General features: G+C 45.2%; 1 non-coding gene across 1 annotated transcript; it reads left to right on the forward strand.

Annotated features, from left to right (window-relative positions):
- Positions 1–21,758: 21,758 nt before the first annotated feature.
- Positions 21,759–21,918, forward strand: LOC147087999 (U1 spliceosomal RNA). The gene has a single exon (XR_015075455.1). It is a non-coding gene; the product is annotated as a U1 spliceosomal RNA (small nuclear RNA).
- Positions 21,919–26,602: the final 4,684 nt, after the last annotated feature.

The raw sequence follows: 26,602 nt of genomic DNA on the forward strand, positions 1-26,602 counted from the left end.
ATGTGTCTCAGTGCTTGAAGCTCGGACTCCAGCTCTTCAACACAGAGCCGGAATTCCTCGAGCAGCCAACACTTACTGCAAATGTGATCACCGTGAGCATCAATGGTGTCCACCAGCTCCCACACATTGCAGCAGCAACACATCACCTGATCTCCCATTCTATGTAATTAATAAAATTTGTTAATATTATTCTTAAATACCCTCTGCCCCGATTTTAGATGGTGAATATCACACCTTAGAAACTATAAACCAAAGAGATTTAAGCTTCAAATGGGAGAAATACTCACCAACCAATCACTTACCCGCTTTCTGGTGACGTCACACTTGGATTACTTTTGACCTCTCTCCTTCCCTCAGAGTTCCCAGACTGGAGACTGGTAAACCGGATCTGGTCTCTGGGGCTTTTTATAGCCCCGCTCTGCCGCTCAGGACTCCCGCCGACGCTGTGAGGCATAACCTGGTCTCTGGGGCGTTTTATAGCCCCTCTCTGCCGCAAAATCGGTGCCTCTGCTGTGAACGCTCTGTTACATAATCACTTGGGTTCCCGTGGAATAATTCGAATTGCAAAGCGTTTTACATCTGTCTCTGTGGCACAATGTGCCAGCACTTTCAGGTGTTAACTGAAAAGTCGGTGGTTCGAGCCCGCCCAGGGACGTGCGTAGCTTTTAATTTTTGCAAACATACCTATTGTATAAAAATGGAGTCTTTGATTCCGTGAAATGAACAGTGGTGAGCAAACTGCTGCTGCCTTCCTGCTTCCAATGGGAACAATCGCTTCATCGATCAGTCTCCTGCCAGGCAGCCTCCGTATTCTACTTCCCTTATACCAATATTCCAACTGCAGAGCTCTTGCCAAGAAAATCCAGCAGGATAATCGGCCACAGTACATAATCCATGCCGAAAACCCTTTCCTACACTTTCCTCAGTTTTACACTTACATGGATAAGAATGGAAAGCTTGAAACAATATCAATTGCCAGACAACTTCAGCTTCATTGCATCGCCCCGCACCCTGATCACGTGACAACAACCAACCAATCACAAACAGCGGCGCGAGAACGCCCCCTTTGAATATCTCCAATAAGGCACCTGAGGATTGAACTGCTCCGTCACAAGCAGCTCCAGTACGTTGGGGGACTCAGTTGTGAGCGGATGACTTGTTCCTGCCGCTGGCGCCGCGGCCGAGAAGCGAGCAGCCCCTGCAATCTCTTGTTTTCGGCCAAATTCTAGAAGTTTGAATTTCTAATCACAAAATTTTTGATGCGAGCTGATTTGGTTGCTATGTTTGAATGCGGTTTAGTGACTGTCACGGGCCTTGTGCTTTTCTTTTTGCGTGCGGTTTGCAGTGTGTGATCGCGTATCGTTTTCAGTCTGATTCAAATTGCTGCTTCATAAGGCGATCGGCTAAATTGAGGCAATTCGACGCTACGAACGGGATTCAAATCGCCTTTTTCTCCCGTGTGCTGCTTTTGTCCCTTTATACAGTCGCGTGCGTGTCAGAGAATGTGGTTGGAGAATAAATCTGCGGCTACATTGTATTTCCTGCTGTGTGTCCATCCAGTTAAACATTGTTTTCTGTGGTGAAATGAAAGCAACAGATTGTATGAAGGAAGAACATATAAATTCTTTCAGGTCTTGACTGGGCGGACGCTGAGAGGCTGTTTACCCTGGCTGTGGATTCCCGAACTAGGGGTCAAAGTTTCAGAATAAGGGGCCGGCCATTTAGGATTGAGAAGAGGAGAAATTGCTTAATTGTAAGGATTGTGTATCTTTGTAATTGTCAACCGCAGAGGGCTGTGGTGTTCAGTCGTAGAGTAAATTCCTAACTGAGATGGATTTGTACTTTACGGAAATCAAGGTATATGGGGCTAGTTCGGTAATTATCAGTTGAGGTAGAGGATCAGCCATGACCTTACTGAATGGCGGAGCAGGATCGAGGGCCGCATGGCCAAATCCTGTTCCTATTTCTTCTGTTGTCATGTACCGATCTTGGCCGGCGGGGTTGAGAACTGTGGCCGGTCTGGCTTAGTTCATTAATAAGCATCGCAGTAGGAAGTAGCATAAACTGGAAAATGGCTGCGCGGAGGACGTGTATTTTCTTCAATGGGTTGCGAAATAAATATTTTCGACGGTTAACATTGCTTTCACGGTTTCAAGAGCATTGAACAATGTAGCATTTCTCCTGTGACCTAGGCCTCTCGTGATGCCGTGATGAAATTATGGGGCGAATTGCTTGTTTTACTTTCTGCTTGAATCTTTGTTTGATTGTAGCTTTGAATGTGTCTCGGCACAGGAACCGAAAGGCAGCGGTTAAAATGAAGTAAAAACGTGTTATTTGGAACGACGTCCTCATTTCGTAGTCAGCAGAAATCGAATTTCTGCGAGGAAACACCGAATAGGTTTCAAGTCTGTCGCCTTAAACACTCGGCCACGACTACTCCAATGGTTGATTCGATCCACGCACCTTTTCATTTGCTGCAATATCGGTGCCTCTGCTGTGAACGCTCTGTTACATAAACACTTGGCTTCCTGTGGAATTAATCCAATTGCAAAGTGTCGCTCGTCTGTCTGTGTGGCGCAATGGGCCAGAATTAAAGACAGGGCATTGCGGACGACGTTTTCATTTCCGTAGTCGGCAGAATTCGAACTTATGCAGGGAAAGCAAAGCGGGTTTTTATTTCCTTGCCTTAACCAATCGGCCACAACTGACCGGAATTTCAACTAGCCCCACGCAGCTTCTCATTTGCTGTAAAATCGGTGCCTCTGGTGTGAACTTTCTGGAGCATAATCACTTGGGTTGCCGTGGAATAATTCGAATTTCAAAGCGTTTCTCGGCTGTTTCTGTGGCGCAATGGGCCAGCGCATTCATCTTTTAATTGAAAGGTTGGTGGTTCGAGCCCACCCAGGAACAGATTTCAATTTTTGCAAAATTATCTGTTGTATAAAAATGGAGTCTTTGATTCCGTGAAATGAACAGTGGTGTGCATACTGCTGCTGCCTTCCTGCTTCCAATGGGAACTATCGCTTCATCGTTCAGTCTTCTGCCAGGCAGCCTCGATATTGTACTTCCCTTGTACCAATATTCCAAGTGCAGCGTTCTTGCCATGAAAATCCAGCTGGAAAATCGGCCACAGTAGATAATCCATTCTGGAAACCCTTTTCAACACTTTGCTCAGTTTTACACTTACATGGATAAGAACGGAAAGCTTGAAGCAATAGAATTGCCAGACAACTTCAGCTTCCTTGCATCGCCCCGCACCCTGATCATGTGACAACAACCAACCAATCACATACATCGGCGCGAAAATGCCCCATTGAATGTGTCCAATCAGGGCCTGCGGATTGAGCTGCTCCGTCACGATCAGGTCCAGTACATTGGAGGACTCAGTTGTGAGCGGATGAATTTTTCCTGTCGCTGGCGCCGCGGCTGATAAGCGAGCAGCCCCTGCAATCGCTTATTTTCAGACAAATGCTAGAGGTATGAATTTCTAATCAGAAAATATTTGACCCGATCTGATTTGGTTACTCTGTTTGAACACTAATAAACAGATACAAAAGCAAAATACTGTGCATGCTGGAAATCTGAAATAAAAAAACAAAATGCTGGAAATACTCAGCAGGTCAGGCAGCATCTGTGGAGAGAGAAACAGAGTTAATGTTTCAGGTCGAGTTAACTTTAACGTTTCCAACATCCCAACAATAACTACACTTCAAAATACTTCATTTGTTGTTAAGCGCTGTGGAACATCCTGAGGAGGTGAAAAACGATAAGGCAATACATGTCTGAGAAGAGCGTGCGAGCCTGAGGGGAAACATTGCAAGATGACAACAAATAATATCGTGACAACCGTCGGCAGAAAGTAAGCGAAACGGAAGATATCGAGTCAGAGGGAAGAAATAAACAATGGTAGAAAAAAGGAAAGATAATAATTTCCTCAGGGAAATATTACAGAATTTTGCCAATTGTGTTAATAAAATTCTGAGCGTAGCCGGCACTTCTGATCGTCCTTCTAATGCTCTCACAACTGAACTATTCCTGCCGTATTGAGCCTGAAATTTACCATAATTAAAGAGGAGAGAATAATAGGGGATATTTGCCCTCATAATCAAAAGTTCCTCAGACTAATGGAATTCAAACAACATCTGACCCTTATCCTCAACACGGAGACCAGCCCACCACCTGTTTCCAGCGAATAAATCTTCTCTTATCCTTGTCTTAATGTAAGTTTCGCTGTCTGGCTAGGTCAGGTTGAGAATATTAACTTGTAATATTGATCGAATTGACGCGCAGGAGCGGATGGGATACGCTGGAACTCATAAAATAACATTTTGCCGAAAACTATAGTGTTTATCACAATATTTGGAGAGGCTGGGGATAGAACCCAGGACCTCAGACATGAATGCGCTGTATTACTGAGCTACATCCCCAGCTGATGCTTTGCTGTAATGTAAAACAGAAGAACCGGCTGTATTATCTTTCTAATCTCCCTCTGTGTTCCAATCTGTGCTGAAGTAGGTTCAACGGATGCAACTGTGTGTGAAGAGAAGAATTCTGGCCTCATCACTCCAGGAACAGAGAAAGGGGAAATGAGAAGGAAGACTTGAGGGATTATATTGCATCTTCCCTCAAGGAAAAAGTAGACTGAGAGGAGACCTCACATAGGCCTTTATCATTATGGAGGGGTTAAAGTCATAGAATATTACATCACAACAAGGGCCATTCGGCCTGTCGTGCCTGTCCCGGCTCTTTGAAAGAGCTGTCCATTTTCACCCCATACCCCAACGTTTTTCCCACCACCCTGCGAGTTATCTTCAAATAAATGTCCAATTGTCTTTGGAAGTTGCTGTCGAGTCTGACTCCACTACCTTTTTAGGCAATGCATTCCTGCAATTAACAACCATCTGTGCGCCGATTTATATTATATCTGTGACCTCTGGTTACCATTCCAATTGTCAGGGGAAATAGTTTTCCTACTTGTTCTATCAAACCACTTCAAGTATTTGAATATCTCTATTAAGCCTCCCCTTAACCGTCTCTGCTCTAGGAGAATAATCCGACGTTCTCCAATCTCTCCACACAACTAAGATCAATTAACCCTGGTACCATTCTAGTAAATCTCCTCTGTGCCCTCTCCAAGGCTTTGCTATTCTGGTCAAAGTTTATGCCCATAATTGAACACAATACTCAACTGAGACTAACCAGTGTTTCAAGATGGTTTAGCATAATTTCTTTACTTTTCTTCTCTATTGCTCTATTGAGAAAGCCAAGCATCCCATATGCTTTTTAACAGCCCTGATCGTGTCCTGCCACCTCCAAAGACTTGTGCGCATGCACATCCAGATCTCTCTGTTTCATAACGCCTCTCCCCATTCGTCCATCCAAAATATATCACATCACACTTCTTTGCATTAACATCCATCTGCCATGTGATCCCATCCTTCTTGAAGGCGATCAGAGAGTCAGTACCCACAACACCGACTGGCAACGCATTCCTGAGGCACAATGCTCTCTGGGAAAAGTAACACCTCCTAAAATCCAGTCTATTCCTCCCTGTGTCACGCTGAGAATATCTTCTGGTTATATTGATCGGATTCGAGCGCAGGAGCAGGTTGGAGGTGCTGTTCAACCGGTAAATTTGGAAGGGTGAACGGGGAAGCGGTGGGGAGATGGTGGCTGTGAGAGTGGCAGCAAGGAGGGTGCGGTCGATGGGTTGTAAGAAATGCAAGCAAAAAAATTGTATTAGTGGTAGAATCTTTGAGTAAGTGAGACCCAGCGCGTGTGGAGATGTGTGAGGGAACGGAAATGTCAGCATCGAAAGTTTAAGTGTGGCATAAATATTGTCAAAACTGGCCAGCCTGCACAGTGTAATGGTTTTAGCGACGAAATTTACAAAAAAACACAATATCTGGCAGCGGTAGTATTATCCACATAACTTAAATCCAATAACCCTGGTACCATTCTAGTAGATCTCCTCTGCACCCTCGCCAGGGCCTTGCCATCCTTCCCGAAGTGTACGTCCATAATTGAACAATCATAAATTTCGTCGCTTCACCAACAGCAGTAAAGCATGCAGGGTGAGCGGTTCTGCACATTATCATATCACTTCTTCGCCATTTTCGTCATGGAGGTCCGTGCTATCCTTTCCCTTCAGCTGTTATTGACAGGCAGAAACTATTTGCAGAATTTCCTCTGGTCCATCATTGGCCTGAATCCAGCACCAGACACGACAAACACCGACATCCAACCAACTGAATTCAGAACGTTCAGTCACTCGTCTCCATAGCCGCTGTGACTCACTTATATCCACCACTTTTAGAATTTTGTTTCTTCCATTTCTCACTATCATGACGTGAGTGGATTCTTTAGTGCAGTCAAGACCATATACGGCCCAAGCACACAAGTTTCTATCCCACTGCGGGCCAAGAACGGAGAGGTACTCATCAAAGACAGGGAGGCAGTCAGTGCCTGCTGGAAGGAACACTTCGAGAAGCTCCTTAACCGAGACTCTGTCTTTGATGCGAGTGTCCTCAACTCCCTCCCGTCGCATGATACCCACCACCGCCTCAGCGTAACCCCAGCCCGGCATGTGGTTGAAAATGCCAGCTGACAACTGAGGAACAACAAGGCCTCAGGAGCAGATCAAATCCATGCCGAGGCACGAAAGCATGGCGTAGAATCACTACTGACTCGAATTCATGAACTCATGTCTCTTATCAGATAGTGGGAGAGCATGCCAGGCGATCTCAGAGACGCCATAATTGCGGCCATCTTCAAGAAAGGTGACAAGTCCGATTGCGCTTATTACAGAGCAATTTTCCTGCTGTCTGCCACAGGGAAAGTCATCGCAAGAATCCTCCTCAATTGCCTTCTCGCAGTGGCTGAAATGCTCCTCCCAGAGTCACAATGTAGATTCCGCACACTAAGGGACACAATGGACATGATCTTCACTGCGCATCAATTACAAGAGAAATACAGGGAACAGCGCCAACCGCTGTACATGGCCTTCTTTGACCTCAGAAAGGCCTTCAACACTGTCAATCGTGAGGGATTATGGAGTGTCCTGCTCAATTTCGGCCGCAGTCAAAAGTTTGTCACCATCCTCCACCTGCGTATGACGACATGACAGCCATGATGCTGACCAACGGTGCCACCACAGACCCAATTCACGTATAGACCGGGGTCAAGCAAGGCTGTGTCATCGCACCAGCGCACTTCTCGATCTTCCTGGCTGCAATTCTCCATCTCACTCTCAGTAAGCTCCCCACTGGAGTGGAGCTAATTTGCAGAACCAACGGGAAACTGTTCAACCTCCGTCACCTGCAGTCCAGATCCAAGGTCGTTCCATCCTCTGTAGTCGAATTTCAGTATGCAGATGACACTTGCATCTGCGCACACTCTGAGGACGCACTCCAACCCATCATCAACACCTTCGCTGAAGCACTCCAGCGCATGCGCCTCACAGTAAACATCCAAAAGACATATGCCCTCTAGCAACTTCCCCTGCCGTACAGTACTACCCCCCGATTATCAAAATCCACGACACGGTCTTGTTTAACGTGGACCACTTTCCATGCCTCGGGAGACTACTGTCAACAAGGGCAGATGTCGATGACGAAGTCCAACACCGCCTTCAGTGTGCCAGTGCAGGCTTCGGTCGCCTGATGAAGAGAGTTTCGAAGACCAGAACCTTAAACCAGGCACCAAGCTCATCGTCTAAGGTGCAGTAGTGATACCCACCCTCCTGTATGCCACTGAGACATGGACCATGTACAGCAGGCATCTCAATGTACTGGATATTTACCACCACTGGACCTCTTCAAGGTCCTGCAATTTCATTGGCAGGATAGGCTCAAAACGTCAGTTTTTTTGCTCACGCCATCATCCCCAGCATCGAAGCTTTGAACACACTCGATCAGCTCCGATGGACGGGTCACATCATCCGCATGCCCGATACGAGACTCTCAAAACAAACTCTCTACGTGGAGCTTCGACACGGCAGGCGAGCCCCAGGTGGCCAGAGGAAACGCTTCAAGGAAACCCTCAAAGCCTCCTTGAAAAGGTTGAACATCCCCACCGACACCTGGGAATCCCTGGCCCAATGCTGCACAAAGTGGAGAACAAGCATCCAGGAAGGCGCTGAGCACCTCGAGTCTCTTAGTCAGGAGCAAGCAGAAGGCAAGTGCAAACAGCACAATGGGCGCACGTCAACCCAAGCACTTTAAACACCCGCCCCTTCAATCAGCGTGACAGAGACTGTCGGTCCGGCATTCGACTCATCAGTCACCTGGGAACTCATTTTTCGTGTGAAGCAAGTCCTAGGGACGGCCTAAGAAGAAGAAGAAAGTGCAGCGGAAGCGTGCTGGGCCCATAACCCAGAGTTCGATGGATTGAAACCAAATTATGATATTTGCATTCTTATTATCACCAACAATAAAAACAACTATTGCTACCCACAATCGTATCACACTTATTTATTTTATCACACTTTAAACTTTACTTGTATCAACTTCCTGCTTAGAGTTAATGCAAATACCTGCAAAACAAATTTCAAATCAAATCACTTTTATTCGCACCAAAATAAGCTGCAAATGCTGCAAACTCGCAGCAGCCTTGGCTTTCCTCTTTCTCTCAAACCATTCCTGCAGCGCCGCCACTCGACCACCAGATGGTGATCTTGGCCACCGTGAAACACTGGCACATGGTCACAGTGGGGAGCCGAACAGTAACACAGAACACCATTAAAAAACAGGGAACGCACTTACACAGCTGCAAAAACATTTACACAACAGGGAGCGCCTTTACACCATTCAGTATTATGACACATCTTCACTATTTTGTTCATGGATGTCCATGCTAACCTTTTCCTTCAGTTGCTATTGACAGGCAGATACGATGTGCAGACCTTCCTCTGGTCCATAATTGACCTGATCCCAGCACCGAGCACTGCAAACACCGTCACTCAACCAACTGAATTCAGATCGTTCACTCAATCGTCTCCACACCTGCTGCCTCTCAGTTATTCAGATAGCGACCACTTTTACATTTTTGCTTCTTCCATTTCTTATAATCTGTCGCCCGCACCCCCCATTGCTGCCACTCTCGCATCCACCATCTCTCCGCCGTTTCCCCGTTCCCCCTTCCAAACTTGCCAGTTGAACCGCACCTGCCATCTGCTCCTGTGCACCAATCCGATTAATAGAACACGAATAGCTTTTTTCAATCTAACCTTTCCAGACAGTGAAAATACATTAAGACAAGTATAAGAGAAGATCCGTCCTCTATAAACAGTGGGCGAGCAGGGGTTTGTGTTCAGGATGTGGGTCACATGAATTTTTCATTCCATTAGTCTGAGGAACGGGTGATTTGGAGGGCACATATTCCCTTTCAATCTCTCCTCTTATAACTGTGGTAACTTTCAGGCTCAACGCGGCAGGAATAGGTCAGTTGAGAGAGCGTTAGAAGGAAGATAACAATGTGCTATCTGTGCTCAGAATATTATTACCACAATTGGCACAATTCTCAATTATTTCCCTATGGAAATGGTTGTCTTTCTACTGTTGTTACTTTCTTCCCTCAGGCTCGTTCTCTCCGCTCTCACTGACTCTCTGCCACTGATTCTCCCCAGCAGCGGCGGCGCATCTGAGTGGAGCGAGGCAGCGGCGGCAATTTAAAGAGTGGGAGAGGCGCAGATACGCCCCACAGCGGCGGCAGCGGCGGACCAGAGTGCAGCGAGGCAGTGGCCGCGACTTAAAGAACGGGAGAGGCGAAGGTAGGCCCCTCAGCGGCGGCGGTGTCGGTCCTGAGTGGAGCAAGGCAGTGGCGGCGATTTACAGAGCAGAGGGGCGCAGGTAGGTCCCACAGCGGCGGCGGCGGCGGACCTGAATGGAGCAAGACAGCGGCGGCGAATTAAAGGGTGTGAGAGGCGCAGGTAGGCCCCACAGTGGTGGACCTGAGTGGAGCGAGGTGGCGGCGATGATTTAAAGAGGGGAGAGGCGCAGGTAGGCTTCCCAATCTCCGAGCTCAGAACAATGGAGAGATAGACGTAAAAAGTAATGGAAGTGTGACTTCACCAGAAAGCAGGTAAATGAATGGTTGGTGAGTATTTCCCTCTTTCTCCTTTTTTCCAAACTTAAATTTGTGTTTTATACTTTATAGGGTGTCTGTGGTGTAGTGGGGACTGCTGGTAAACCAGGGCCCTTAAGTATATCATTTAATTGTAGTGTAATTGGTGGGATTGATTTGATTTAATTTAATTTGAATTAATTAAAGGGTACATCATGGCAGGACGGCTCGGCACCGTGGCATGCTCCTCCTGCACTTTGTGGGAAATCAGGGACACTTCCTGTGTCCTTGCTGACCATGTGTGCGGGAAGTGTATCCAGTTGCAACTAATGACAGACCGCATTGCGGCACTGGAGCTGCGAGTGCCTACATACTGGATCATTTGTGATGCTGAGCAGGTTGTGTAAAACACGATTAGAGAGTTGGACAGACCGCAGGTAAAGGCAGGTAAAGGCAGGTAAAGGCTGTGCCGAGATTCAAAGCTACAATCAAACAACGATTCAAGCAGAAAGTAATACAACCAGTTCACACCATTATTACATCAGGGCATCACGAGAGGCCTAGGCCACAGGAGAAAATACGTTGTTTAATGCTCTTGACCGTCGAAAATACATATTTTGCAACCCATTGAAGGAATTGCACGTCGTCCGCGCAGCCATTTTCCAGTTGATGCTGCTTCCTACTTCGATGCTTATTTAATGAACTAAGCCAGACGAGCCACAGTTCTCAACACTGCCGGCCAAGATCGGTACCTTAGATTATAAGAAATAGGAGCAGGATTTGGTCATGCGGCCCTCGATCATGCGCCGCCATTCAATAAGGTCATGGCTAATCCTCTACCTCAACTGAAAGTTACTCACCTAGCCCCATATACCTTGATTTCCGTAATGTACAAATCCATCTCTGTTAGGAATGTACTCAACGACTGAAAAGCCACAGCCCTCTGCGGTAGAAAATTCCAAAGATGCACAACCATTAGACTGAAGCAATTTCTCCTCATCGCAATGCTAAACGGCCGGCCCCTTATTCTGTATCGTTGACCCCTAGTTCTGGACTACACAGCCAAGTTAAACAAACTCTCAGCATTCGCCCAGTCAAGCCCTGAAAGAATTTATATGTTCTTCCTGCTGATTTCATTTCAGCACAGAAAGCAATGTTTACCTGGATGGACAAGCAGCAGGAAATACAATGCAGCCGCAGATTTATTCTCCAACCACATTCTCTGACACGCACGCGGCCGGAAAAAGGGACAAAAGCAGCACACGAGAGAAAAGGCGATTTGAATCCCGTTCGTAGTGTCGAATTGCCTCATTTTGACCGAACGCCATATGAAGCAACAATTTGAATCAGACATTGCACTTCATTTCATTCTCAAAACGTTAAGCGATCACACACTGCTATCCGCACGCAAAAAGAAAGGCACAGGGCCCGTGCGATTCACTAAAGCGCATTCAAACACAGCAACCAAATAAGTTCGCGTCAAAGATTTTTTGATTAGAAATTCATACCTCTCACATTTGGCTGAAAACAAGAGATTGCAGGGCCTGCTCGCTTCTCGGCCGCTGCGCCAGCGACAGGAACAAATCGCTCACAACCGAGTCCTCCAACGTGCTGGAGCTGCTTCTAACAGAGCAGCTCAATCCTCAGGCCCTGATGGGACACATTAAAATGGGGGCGTTCTCGCGCCGCTCTATGTGATTTATTGGTTGCTGTCACGTGATCAGGGTGCGGGGCGATGCAAGGAATCTGAAGTTATCTGGCAATTGTTATTGTTTCAAGCTTTCCGTTAAATATCCATGTAAGTGTAAAACTGAGGAAAGTGTAGAAACGTGTTTTCAGAGTGGATGATCTACTATGGCCGATTATCCTGCTGGATTTTCATGGCAAGAACGTTGCACTTGGAATATTGGTATAAGTGAAGTAGAATATCCAGGCTGCCTGGCAGAAGACTGATCAATGAAGCGATTGTTCCCATTGGATGCAGGAAGGCAGCAGCAGTTTGCTCACCACTGTTCATTGCACGGTATCAAAGACTCCATTTTTACACAATAGATAAGTTTGAAAAAATTAAAAGCTGCTTCCGTCCCTGGGTGGGCTCGAGCCACCAACCTTTGAGGTAATAACCGAACGCGCTGGCCCATTGCGCCACATAGACAGACAAAAAACGTTTTGCAATTGGAATTATTCCACAGGAACCCAAGTGATTATGTGCCAGAGCGTTCACAGCAGAGGCACCGATTTTGCAGCAAATGAGAAGCTGCATGGTTCCGAAGCCCCGTTGGGGTAGTCGTGGCCGAGTGGTTAAGGCGATGGAATGGAAATCCATTGGGGTTTACCTGCAGAGGTTCGCACTCCTGCCGACTATAGCAACGAGGACGTCGTCCCAAATGACCCGTTTTCACTTAACTTGAACTGCTGCTTTTCGGTTCCTGTGCCAAGGTTCAAAGCTAGAATCAAACAACGATTGAAGCAGAAAGTATAACAAGCACTTCACCCATTATTAAATCACGGCATCACGAGAGTGCTAGGCCACAGGAGAATACTACGTTATTTAATGCTTTTGAAACCGTGAAAGCAATTTTAACCATCGAAAATATTTAGTTTGCAACCCATTGTAGAAAATGGACGTCGTCCGCACAGCCATCTTCCAGTTGATGCTGCTTCCTACTGCGATGCTTATTTAATGCACTAAGCCAGACGAGCCACAATTCTCAACCCCGCCGGCCAAGATCGGTACATTAGATCATAAGAAATAGGAGCAGGAATTGGCCATGCGGCACTCGATCCTGCTCCGCCATTCAATAACATCATGGCTAATCCTCTACCTCAACTGAAAATTACCGACCTAGCCCCATATACCTTAATTTCCATAATGTACAAATTTTTCTCGGTTTAGGAATGTACTCAATGACTGAACAGCCACAGCCCTCTGCGGTAAAAAAATTCCAAAGATGCACAATCCCTAGAATTAAGCAATTTCTCCTCATCTAAATCCTAACTGGCCGGCCCCTGATTCTGAAACTTTGACGCCTAGCTCAGGACTCCACAGCCAGGGTAAACAACCTCTCAGCTTCCGCCCAGTCAAGCCCTGAAAGAATTTATATGTTCTTTCTTTGTACAGTCTGCTGATTTCATTTCCCCACAGAAAACAATGTTTAACTGGATGGACACCCAGCGGGAAATACAATGCAACCGCAGAATTATGCGCCAACCACATTCCTTGACATGTACGCGGCCGTTTGAAGGGGCAAATGTAGCACACGACTGAAAAGGCGATTTGGATCCCGTTCTTAATCTCGAATTGCCTCACTTTGGCCGAACGCCTTATGAAGCAGCAATTTGAATCAGACATTGCATTTATTTTCAGTCTCAAAACATTAAGTGATCACACACTGCAAACCGTACGCAAAAAGAAAAGCACAAGGCTCGTGCGAGTCACTAAACCGCATTCAAATACAGCAACCAACTCAGCTCGCGTCAAAGATTTTGTGATTAGAAATTCATACCTCTAGCTTTTGGCTGAAAACAAGAGATTGCAGGGGCTGCTTGCTTCTCGGCCGCGGCGCCAGTGACAGGAACAAGTCATCCGCTCACAACCGAGTCCTCCAATGTACAGGAGCTTATTGTGACGGAGCAGTTCAATCCTCAGGACCTGATTGGACACATTCAATGGTAGCGTTCTCGCGCCGCTCTATGTGATTGGTTGGTTGTTGTCACGTGATCAGGGTACAGGGCGATTCAAGGAAGCTGAAATTGTCTGGCAATTGTTATTGTTTCAAGCTTTCTGTTTTTATCCATGTAAGTGTAAAACTGAGGAAAGTGTAGAAAAAAGTCTTCAGAATGGATTATCTACTGAGGCCGATTTTCCTGCTGGATTTTCATGCAAGAACGCTGCACTTGGAATATTGGTATAAGGGAAGTAGAATATCCAGGCTGCCTGGCAGAAGACTGATCGATGAAGCGATTGTTCCCATTGGAAGCAGGAAGGCAGCAGCAGTATACTCACCACTGTTCATTTCACGGAATCAAGGACTGCATTTTTAAACAATAGATAAGTTTCCAAAAATTAAAATCTGCTCAAGCCCCTGGGTGGGCTCGAACCACCAACCTTTCAGTTAACAGCCGAACGCGCTGGCCACGACATCTCCGACGGATAATTAGAACGACGAATCATCTCACTTGCTGCAAAATCGGTGCCTCTGCTGTGTGCTTTGCTGTGAACGGTCTGGTATATAACCACTTGTGTTCCGGTAGAATAGTTCCAATTGCAAAGTGTGTTTTCGCCGTCTTTGTCGCGCAATGGGCCAGCGCATTCGGCTGTTAACTAAAAGGTTGGTGGTTCGAGCCCACCCAGGGACGTGAGCAGTTTTTAATTTTTGCAAACATACCTATTGTATAAAAATTGATTCTTTGATTCCTTGAAATGAATAGTGGTGAGCATACTGCTGCTGCCTTCCTACTTCCAATGGGAACAATCGCTTCATCGATCAGTCTTCTGCCAGGCAGCCTGGATATTCTGCTTCCCTTGAACCAATATTCCAAGTGCAGCGTTCTTGCAATGAAAATCGAGCAGGAAAATTGTCCACTGTAGATAATCTATTCTGAAAACCCTTCCCTACACTTTCCTAAATTTTACACTTACATGGATAAGAAAGGAAAGCGTGAAACAATAACAATTGCCAGACAACTTCAGCTTCCTTGCATCGCACCGCACCCTGATCACGTGACAACAACCAACCAATCACATACAGCGGCGCGAGAACGCCCCCATTTGAATGTGTCCAATCAGGGCTGTAGCTGTTCAGTCTTTGAGTACATTCCTAACGGAGATGGATTTGTCCATTACGGAAATCAAGGTATATGGGGCTAGGTCGGTATTTTCAGTTGAGGCACAGGATCAGCCATGATTTATCGAATGGCGGAGCAGGATCGACGGCCGCATGGTCAAATCCTGCTCCTATTTCTCATGACCTAATGTACCGATCTTTGACGGCGGTGTTGAGAACTGTGGCTCGTCTGGCTTAGTTCATTAAAGAAGCATCGCAGTAGGAAGCAGCATCAACTGGGAGATGGCTGAGTGGATGACATGCATTTTCTTCCATGGGTTGCAAAATAAATATTTTCGACGGCTAAAACATTGCTTTCCCGGTTTCAAGAGCATTTAGCAATGTACTATAGTATTCTCCTGTGGCCTAGGCCTCTCGTGATGCCGTGATGTAATAACGTGGTGAAGTGCTTGTTTTACTTTCTGCTTGAACCGTTGTTTGATTGTAGCTTTGAATCTCTGCACAGGAACCAAAAGGCTGCAGTTAAAATTAAGTAAAATCCGGACGATTTGGGATGACAGCCTCGTTGCCGTAGTTTGACAGGATTCGAACCTGCGCGAGTAACCTAAACCATCATCCTAACCACTCGGCCACAACTACACCGACGCTGGCTTGAACACACGCTGCTTCTCAATTGCTGCAAAATCGGTGCCTCTGCTGTGAACGCTCTGGCACATAATCACTTGGGATCCTGTGGAATAATTGTGATGGAACAGCTCAATCCTCAGCCCCTGATTGGACACATTCAATGGGGGCGTTCTTGCGCCGCTGTATTTTATTGAATGGTTGTTTTCACGTGATCAGTGTATGGGGCAATGTAAGGAAGCTGAAGTTGTCTGGCAATTTTTATTGTTTCAAGCTTTCCGTTCTAATCCATGTAAGTGTAAAACTGAGGAAAGAGTAGAAAAGGGTTTTCAGAATGGATTGTCAACTGTGGCTGATTTTCCAGCTGGATTTTCATTGCAAGAAAGCTGCACTTGAAATGTTGTTTTCCTGAATGAGCTGTTTGGACACCATTTATCTCTCTGCTGCTGTGTGATAAAGGGCAGTTAACAAGATTACCTGTAATCATCTGGCAGTATTCTCTGACTATATTCGCTGTGCATTTATGCACTTCTCCACTTCCACTGACGAAGGAGCAGCGCTGCGAAAGCTTGTAATTTGAAGTAAAGCTGTTGGACTATAACCTGGTGTTGTGTGATTTCTTACATTTGTCCACCCCATTCCAAGACCGGCATCTCCACATCATCTAAGCGTCTCAACGACTCATTCTTTACAAGTAATTTCCCCTTCATTCACAAAGTGCTGCTGTTTTCTCATGTCGATTCTGCTAAAATATTGCAAATTATAATGATATACCCTTTCACAAAACGCTGCAATAATAAAGAGCCGGACATGCATATTTACATATAACCCTTAAAAGGAAACGAATGATCCCTCAGTAACCTTTCTTCAGGCAACGGAAAGTTTTCTGGAAATTAATCTCTCCTTCTATGTATTGCATCTGAAGTAAATGTTTGTCTTATCTTCATATGAACAATAATTCGGAATCTGATGTGTTTGAAAAAGCAATTATCAACTTTTGCCCATAAAGTCCGATAGGCATAGGGACATAGTGAGGTTCTGGCCCATCAAGTCTTCAACACTTGTCACATTCACTCACTGTGGTTGAAATATTTCACCAATAAACCTACCTTCTTTTGTTTAAGCGGGTTTCACATTGTTGTCTTATAATAGTCCTGTGAAGTGTCTTGGGATGTTTTAACTAAGTTAAAGGCGCTATATAAATACAAGTTGTTGTTGTCATTTGCAATCTTTCTCACTCTTTTCAGTGTGATCATTCGGTATAATAATAGTGATTAAATGATATAAGGGAAAGCCACATTAAATGCTTAGAGAAGGAGGTGGATATCATGTCCCTTTATGTTGTTATATGTAAGGGAGACACCGGAAATATTGAAGTATTCGAGCCATCAGTTCAGCAATCCTAACTTCCTCCAGCATGGTCAGTACTTGCAGTAAGGCTTTGTTCCATTTCAGTCTTGCCTTAAATCAAAATGATGTCCTGTAGCAGGGAATATCACCAGGACCTTCTAATAACCGTGGCGTTTTCCTGAGCAAACAACATTAAAGGGCTGTCCTATGATGAGAAATGGGCCTATACTCTCGGGAGTTTAGAAGAATGAGAGGCGATCTCATTGAACCATACAAGATTCTGAAAGGGATTGAAAGGGTAGAGGCTGAGAGGTTGTTTCCCTTGGCTGGAGTGTCTAGAACTTGGGGGCATAGTCTCAGGATAAGGGTTAGGCCATTTAAGAAGGAGATGAGGAGGTATTTCTTCACTCAGAGGGTTGTGCATCTTTAGAATTCTCTGCCCCAGAGGGATGTGAATGCTGAGTGTTTGAGTATATTCAAGGCTGAGATAGATAGATTATTACGGCTCAATGGGCCGCATGGCTCTAACCACAAGCACTCATCAATACATAATGAATAACAGAAAATGGTTACTTCTCCAATAACCCTGCTGCCCGTATTGTGACTCGCACCAAGGCTCCTTCACACATCACCCCATGTGCTCGCTGACCTGCATTGGGTCACGATCCAGCAACGCCTCGAATTTAAAATTCTCTTGTTTTGAAATCCCTCCAACAGCTCGCCCCTCTATTTCCCTGTAACGTCCAAGCAATACACACTACAACCAATACACACTTTAAGGCAACGCAGAAACGCAGCGTGCTGCAGGTCCCGTGCATCCAGTGAGCTGGCATTTAAAGAGAAAATACGTGCACGTGCTGAATTTTGAATAGGTCGCAGAACCCGTTGACGAGGCCGGGCAGGCCAAAGAAACAAATTAGAGGGACCATTGCCTATAACTCTCCGAGATCATATAATAGAATGGTTGCAGCACAGGAGGAGGCCATTCGGCCTGTCGAGCCCATCCCGGCTCACTAAAACATCACTTGAGCTAGACTCACTCCCCCACCCTTTCCCCGTAGCCCTGCAATTTTGTTCCTTTCAGGTCCATATCCAATTCCCTTTTGAAAGCCACAATTGAATCTGCCTGCAGCATCCTTTCAGGCAGTGAAATCCAGATGCTATCCACACGCTACATAATCAATTTTCCCTCATGTTGCCTTTGATCTCTGTGCTCCTGCAATTCGGGCCTTTTGCTTCACCTTTGACGGGCGTGCTTTCAGCTGCCTAGGCACTAAAATCGGGAAATCCCTCCCGAAACTGCGCCACTTCTCTGCCTCTCCTCCTTTAAGATTCTCCTTAAAACCTAACTTTTCGACCAAGCTTTTGGTCATCTGCCCTAATATCTCAAATGCAAAAGCAATATACTGCGGATGCTGGAAATCTGAAATAAAAACCGAAAATGCTGCAAATACACAGCAAGTCCTGCAGCATTTGTGGAGAGAGTAACAGAGTTGTTGGAGAGAAGAGCAGAACGTCATCAATATGGGCATTCTTAAAAGAGAAGTGGCAGTGAGTTAAACAGTAATACAGTTCTTACGAAGGGCCATCGAACTGAAACTTTAACCATGTTTTTCTCTCTCCACAGATGCTGGCTGTCCTGCTGAGCATTTCCAGCATTTTCTGTTTTTATGTCCTAATATCTTCTTGTGCGGCAGGATGTGAATTTTGTTTGATAACGCTCCTGTGGAGTGCCTTGGGACGCTTTACTACATTAATGGTGCGATATAAATACAAGATAACAAGTCAATAAGGAGAAACTGTTTCCAGTGTCAGTTACAGGGGCAACAGATTTAAGAAAATTTGCAAAATAACCAATAGGATGTTTCCCCACCTCCCTCTCGAGGTGAAAAAAGTGATGCAGAAAATAGTTGTGAGTGCCTGCAATGCTCTGCCTGAAAGGGTGGTTGAAGCAAATTGAATAGTAATGTTGAAAAGGTAAATTGGATAATCTTTGAAGGTAAAATCATTGCAGGGATTTGGTGAAAGAACAGAGGAGTATGATTAATTGGATAGCCCTTTGAAAGAGCCAGCAGAGGTACGATGGGCTGAATGACCTGGTTCTGTGCGGTATCATTTTTTCTGCAGTTAACAAGGTTAAACATTTTGCCGAAGTGCAGAGTTGGCAGGCAGCTTTGAAAATCTGGTTGTACGCGATGAGGAATTGTAAGTGTGAATAAGTTTTGATTTTTTGTGGAAAAATATGTAATTTCTCAGTTGTAAGGATGAATATAAATGTGAGCATAAAGTGGGAATACGCAAGAAGCCCGAATTGCAGCGCACAGAGATAAAAGACAACATGAGAGAACTTTTTTTACGATGAGTGTGGATAGCATCTGGAATTCACTGCCAGAAAATGTGCTGTAGGCAGATTCAATTGTGGCTTTCAAAAGGGAATTGGATATGGACCAGAAAGGAAAAAAATTGCAGGGCTACGGGGTAAGTGCGGAAGAGTGGGGCTAGCTGAAGTGTTGTTTCAGAGAGACGGCACGGGCTCGAAAGGTCGATATGGCCTCCTTATGTGCTGCAACCATTCTATTATATGATCTCGGAGAGTTGTAAACATTGATCCCTCTAATTTGTTTCTTTGGCCCGGCCGACCCGTCAACGGGCTGTGAGACCTATTCAAAATTCAGCAGATGCATGTTCTTTCTCGTTAAATGCCGGCTCACCGTATGCGTGGGACGTGCAGCACGCTGCATTTCTGCGTGGCCTTAAAGTGTATATTGGTTATAGTGTGTATTGGTTGGAGGTTACAGTGAAAGGGAGGGGCGAACCCGTGGAGGGATTTCAAAACTAGTGAATTTTAAAATCGAGGCGTTGCTGGACCGTGGCCCAATGCAGGTCAGCGAGCAGAGGGGGTGATGAGTGAACGAGACTTGCTGTGAGTCATGATATGCACAGCAGGGTTTTTGGCGAAGTAACCCTTTCCGTTTCTTCTTTATTTATTGATGTGTGCGTGTGGTTAGAGCAGGAGCAGGCCATGCATCCCCTTGAGCCATAAAAATCTTTTGATCACAGCCTTGAATACACTCAAACGCTCAGCTTTCATAGCCCACGAGGGCAGAGAATTCCAAAGATGCACAACCCTCTGAGTAAAGAAATTCCTCCTCATCTCTGACTTCAATGGCCTACCCCTTATCCTGAGACTATGCCCCCTAGTTCTAGACACTCCAGCCAAGGGAAACAACCTCTCAGCATCTACCCTTTCAAAGCCTTTCAGAATCTTGTCTGGTTCAATGAGATCACCTCTCATTCATCTCAACTCCCGAGAGTATAGGCCCATTCTAGGCCATAGGCCATAGACCATAGAGTTATACAGCACAGAAAGAGGCCCTTCGGCCCTTCGTGTCTGCGCCGTCCATCAAGCCCTGTCCAATCTAATCCCATTTTCCAGCATTTGGTCCATAGCCTTGTATGCAATGGCATTTCAAGTGCTCATCCAAATGCTTCTTGAATGTTGTGAGGGTTCCTGCCTCTACCACCCTTTCAGGCAGTGAGTTCCAGATCCGAACCACCCTCTGGGTGAAAAAGTTCCTCCTCAAATCCCCTCTAAACCTCCTGCCCCTTACCTTGAATCTATGCCCCCTTGTTATTGACCCCCCTACTAAGGGGAAAAGTTCCTCTTTATCTACCCTATCTATGCCCCTCATCATTTTGTACACCTCAATCAGGTCCCCCCTCAGCCTTCTTTGCTCCAAGGAAAACAACCCCAGCCTGTTTAGTCTTTCTTCATAGCTGAGGCGCTCCATCCCAGGTAACATCCTGGTGAATCTTCTCTGCACCCTCTCCAAAGCAATCACATCCTTCCTATAGTGAGGCGACCAGAACTGCACACAGTACTCCAGCTGTGGCCTTACCAGCGTTTTGTACAGCTCCATCATAACCTCCCTGCTCTTATATTCTATGCCTCGGCTAGTGAAGGCAAGTATCCCATATGCCTTTTTAACCACCTTATCTACCTGTTCTAAACAACCTTTCATCATAGGGCAGCCCTTTGATGTTGTTTGCAAAGGAAAATGCCACAGTTCCTAAAAGGTCCTGGTGATATTCCCTGCTGCAGGACATCATTTTGATTTAAGGAAAGACTGAAGCGGAACAGGAGAATGCCTTATTGGAAGCAATGACCATGCTGGAGGAAGTTGGGTTTGCTGCACTGTTGGCTCGAATACTTCAATATTTCCAGTGACTCCCTTACATATAACAACATTAAGAAACATTTATTTTCCACCTCCGTCTCTCAGCTCTTAATGTGGCTTTTCCTTATATAATTTAATCACTATGAGGACAATGATCAGACTGAAAATAAAGAGAAAGATTGCAAACAACAACAAATTTTATTTCTATAGCGTCTTTAACGTAGTAAAAAAGTAAATAAGACAAAAAATGTGAAACCCGCTTAAAAAAAAGAAGGTAGGTTTATTGGTGTAATATTGCAACCACAGTGAGTGAATGTGACAAGTGATGATGTCTTGCTGGGCCAGAACCTCACTATGTCCCTTTCGGTCCTTATGGGCAAAACTTGAAAATTGCTTTTTCAAACACACCAGATTCCGAATTATGGTTCATATGAAGATATGACAAACATTTACTTCAGATGCAATAAATATAAGGAGAGATTTATTTCCAGAAAACATTCTGCGGCCGTAAGAAAGTTAGTGAGTGAGTGTTTGTTTCATTTTAAGGGAAATGAGCGAATATGCATTGCCGGCTCTGCATTATTGCAGCGTTTTGTCAAAGGGTACAGCATTATATATTGCAATATTTTAGCAGAATCGACAGGAGAAAACAGCAGCACTTTCTGAATGAATGGTCATTGTGATTTAAAAAAAGGTGTCGTTGAGCCGGTAAGAGGCAGTGGAAGATGTGGCGAGGCAGTGTGTGCACCTGGAAAACTTACTTACCTGGGAGAAACCATGATCAAGAAGGTAGTTTTGCCAGGATGAGGTTAGCTCATTGTACTTCGGGTGTACTGACGCCTGTGATGTCCCCAAATGCGGGATACTCGACTGCAAAATTCCTGATAGCCGGGCACTGCGTTCGCGCTCTTCACTGGCTTTGCAATTAAAGTTAGATTTTTCAACTGACCTCTCAAATGCACAGTTATTTTGCTTTCAATCCTAACTTTGCTTTATTCCCGATAGAGGGAGCTGTGACACAAAACGGCCTTTCTCCAAAACATAGCGTATTCAAATTGACTCATAAGCGATTCCCAAAGCTTACATTTCAATTTCTCTCTACGCTCACGTTGATATTTATCCTGACAACTGAGAAATTACATATTTTGCACAAAATATCTCAAATTATTTACACTTACAAGTCCACACCGCTTACAACCAGATTTTCGAAGCTGCCTGCCAGCTCTGCACTTTGGCAAAATGTTTAACCTTGTTAACTGCAGAAACATTGATACAGCACAGAACCAGGTCCATCGTATCTCTGCTGGCTCTTTCAAACGGCTATCCAATTAATAATAATCCTCTGTTCTTTCACCAATTCCCTGCAAAAATTTTACATTCAAATATTATCCAGATTACCTTTTCAACATTACTATCAGTTTGCTTCAACCACCCTTTCCGGCAGAGCATTGCAGGCACTCACAACAATTTTCTGTATCACTTTTTTTCACCTTCTCGAGGGGGAGGCGGGGAAACATCCTACTGGTTCTTTTGCAACTTTTCTTAAATATGTTGCCCCTGTAACTGACACTGGAAACAGTTTCACTATATTGACTTGTTATCTTATATTTATATAGCACCATTAATGCAGTAAAACATCCGAAGGCACTCCACAGGTGCATTATCAAAAAAATTTTCACACTGCCGCACAAGAAGATATTAGGACAGAAAAACAGAAAATGCTGGAAATACTCAGCAGGTCAGGCAGCATCTGTGGAGAGAGAAAAACAGAGTTAATGTTTCAGGTCGATGACCCTTCGTCAGAACCGCATTACTGTTTAATTCACTGCCACTACTCTTTTAAGAATGCCCACATTGCTGAAGTTCTGCATCTTCTCTCCAGCAACTCTGTTACTCTCTCCACAGATGCTGCCTTACATGCTGTGTATGTGCAGGATTTTCGGATTTCATTTCAGATTTCCAACAGCCACAGTATTTTGCTTTTGTACTTGAGATATTAGGACAGATGACCAAAAGCTTGATCGATATGTTAGGCATTAAGGAGCACCTTAAAGGAGGAGAGACAGAGAAGTGGCGCAGCTTCGGGAGGGAATTCCTGATTTTGGGGCTAAGCAGCTGAAAGCACGCCCATCAACGGTGAAGCAAATAAAATAGGAATACGCAAGAGGCCCGAATTGCAGGAGCACAGAGTTCAAAGGCAACATGAGGGAAAATTGTTTCTGTTGCGTGTGGATAACATCTAGCATTCACAGCCTGAAAGGGTGCTGCAGGCAGATTCAATTGTGGCTATCAAAAGGGAATTGGATATGTACCTGAAAGGAAAAAAATTGCAGGGTTACAGGCAAAGGGCGGGAGAGTGGGACTAGCTGAAGTGCTGTTTCAGAGAGCCGGCACGGTCTCGACAGACCGAATGGCCTTCTTCTGTGCTGCAACCATTCTATTATATGATCTCGGAAATTTGTAGGCAATGGTCCCTCTAATTTGTTTCTTTGGCCCGCCCGACCCCGTCAACGGGCTGTGCGACCTATTCAAAATTCAGCACGTGCATATTTTTTCTCTTTAAGGCTCACCGGATGCACGGGACCTGCAGCGCACTGCGTTTCTGCACGGCCTTGAAGTGTGTATCCGATGAACATAGGGTCTGATGAAAGGGTGGAACTGAAAAAATCAGTATTTGTAGGGAAATTGTGTTAGGAAAATTGATGGGACTGAAGGCCGATAAATCCCCAGGGCCTGATAATCTACATCCCAGGGAACTTAAGGAAGTGGCCCTAGAAATAGTAGATGCATTGCTGGTCATCTTCCAGAACTCGATAGACTCAGGAATGGTACCCATAGATTGGCGGGTAGCTAATGTTACCACACTATTCAAAAAAGATGGTAGAGAAAAGGCGGGGAATTATAGACCGGTAAGCTTGACATCGGTAGTGGGGAAAATGCTAGAGTACTTTATAAAATATGTAATAGCAGAGCACTTGGAAAGCAGTGACTGGATCAGACAAAGTCAACATGGATTTACAAAAGGTAAATCATGCTTGACTATACTGGAATTTTTTGAGGATGTAACTGGTAAAATAGATAAGGGAGAACGAGTGGATGTGGTGTATTTGGACTTTCAGAAGGCTTTCCATAAGGTCCCGCATAAGCGATTAGCGTGCAAAATTAAGGCACATGGGATTGGGGGCAAGGTATTGAATTGGATAGAGAACTGGTTGGCGGACAGAAAGCAAAGATTTGGAATAAATGGGTCGTTTTCCGAGTGGCAGGCAGTGACTAGTGGGGTACCGCAAGGTTCGGTCCTAGGACCCCAGCTGTTTACAATATATATTAATGATCTGGACGAGGGAATTGGATGTAATATCTCCAAATTTGCAATCGACACAAAGCTGGGGGGGAGGGTATGCTGTGAGGAGGATGTCGTGAAACTCCAGCACGATTTGGACAGGCTGGGTGATTGGGCAGAAACATGGCAAATGCACTATAATGTGGATAAATGTGAGGTTATCAACTTTGGTGGCAAAAACAGGAAGGCAGATTAATATTTGAATGGTAATAGATTGGGAGAAGGGGAAGTGCAAAGAGACCTGGGTGTTCTTGTACACCAGTCGCTGAAGGTAAGCATGCAGGTGCAGCAGGCGGTTAAGAAGGCAAATGGTATGTTGGCCTTCGTAGCAAGAGGGCTCGAGTACAAGATCAACGATGTCTTGCTGCAGTTGTGCAGGGCCTTGGTGAGACCACACCTTGAGTATTGTGTGCAGTTTTGATCGCCTTACCTGAGGAAGGACGTTCTTGCCATGGAAGGAGTGCAGCGAAGGTTCACCAGGCTGATAACTGGGATGGCAGGAATGACGTATGAGGAGAGATTGTGTCGATTGGGCTTATGCTCACTGGAGTTTAGAAGACTGAGAGGGTATCTCATCGAAAACTATAAAATTCTGTCAGGCCTGGACAGACTAGATGCAGGAAGGATGTTTCTGATGGCCGGGGAGTCCAGAACCACGGGTCATAGTCTAAGGATAAGGGGTAAGCCATTTAGGACTGAAATGTGGAGGAATTTCTTCACCCAGAGAGTGGTGAACCTGTGGAATTCTCTGCCACAGAGGGCGGTGGATGCCAGTTCATTAAGTATATTCAAGAAAGAGTTGGATATATTTCTTAAGTCTAAAGTGATCAAGGGATATGGGGAGAAGGCAGGGACCGGGTCCTGAATTTGGATGATCAGCCATGATCTAATTGAATGGCGGAGCAGGCTCGAAGGGCCAAAAGGCCTACTGCTGCTCCTATCTTCTATGTATGTATCTATGTATGTATTGGTTGTAGTGTGTATTGGTTGGAGGTTACAGGGAAAGGGAGGGGCGAGCCCGTGGAGGGATTTGAAAACAAGAGAATTTTAAAATCGAGGCGTTGCTGGACCGTGACCCAATGCAGGTGAGCGAGCAGAGGGGGTAATGGGTGAGCGAGACTTGGTGCGAGTCCCGATACGGGCAGCAGGATTTTTGGAGAAGTAACCCTTTTCTGTTACTTCTTTATGTATTGATGAGTGCGTGTGGTTGGAGCCATGTGGCCCATTGAGCCGTAATAATCTATCTATCGCAGCCTTGAATATACTCAAACACTCAGAATTCACAACCCTCTGAGTCAGTGAATTCCAAAGATGCACAACCCTCTGAGTGGAGAAATTCCTCCTCATCTCAGTCTTAAATGGCCTAACCCTTATCCTGAGTCTATGCCCCCAAGTTTTAGGCGCTCCAGCCAAGGGTAACAACCTCTCAGCATCTACCCTTTCAATCCCTTTCAGAATCTTGTCTGGTTCAATGAGATCGCCTCTCATTCTTCTAAACTCCCGAGAGTATATCACCATCTCTCATCATAGGACAGCCCGCCATAACATGAGGAAAAAACTTAGAAAAATATCAAACCGAAAACACAGACATCCAGAAAACGAGGAACTACGCCTTACTTATTGTCAGATACTAACACAATACAGAAACACACTCAGAACCAAAAAAGAGCAATATATTAAGAATACACTCAGCTCCATGGAGGAATCCATTGATTCCACTTGTTTCTGGGAAAACTTGAAAACACTACACAAAAAACAACACGACGATTTGGCCATTCAAAATGGGGACACATGGGTAATCCACTTTGAAAAATTATACCAGAAAAACACACTAAGACCAGAGCAACACCAAATATGCAAAAAACTGGAAAAGCTAGAAATGGCCATAAAAGATAACCAAAACCCGCTGGACGCCATAATAACAGAAAAAGAACTTCTTGAAAAACTCAAGGACCTGCGACCAGGAAAAGCCTGCGGGACAGACGGCATACTAAACGAGATGATTAAACACACAGACAACAAAATGAAACTGGCTATCCTAAAACTCTTCAACTTGGTTCTGAGTGTCGGTTATTTCCCTGATATCTGGAACAAAGGACTCATAACGCCCATATACAAAAGTGGGGACAAAATCGACCCAAACAACTATCGAGGCATCTGTGTAAACAGTAACCTGGGGAAGGTATTCTGTAGCATCATAAACAAAAGACTTATAAACTTCCTTGAGGAGCACAATGTCTTGAGTAAAAGCCAAATTG

The sequence above is a fragment of the Somniosus microcephalus genome, unplaced genomic scaffold (genome assembly GCF_052327205.1).
Source record: "Somniosus microcephalus isolate GS21.2 unplaced genomic scaffold, FLI_Smic_1.0 unresolved_chr5, whole genome shotgun sequence".
NCBI classification, from domain to species: Eukaryota; Metazoa; Chordata; class Chondrichthyes; order Squaliformes; family Somniosidae; genus Somniosus; species Somniosus microcephalus.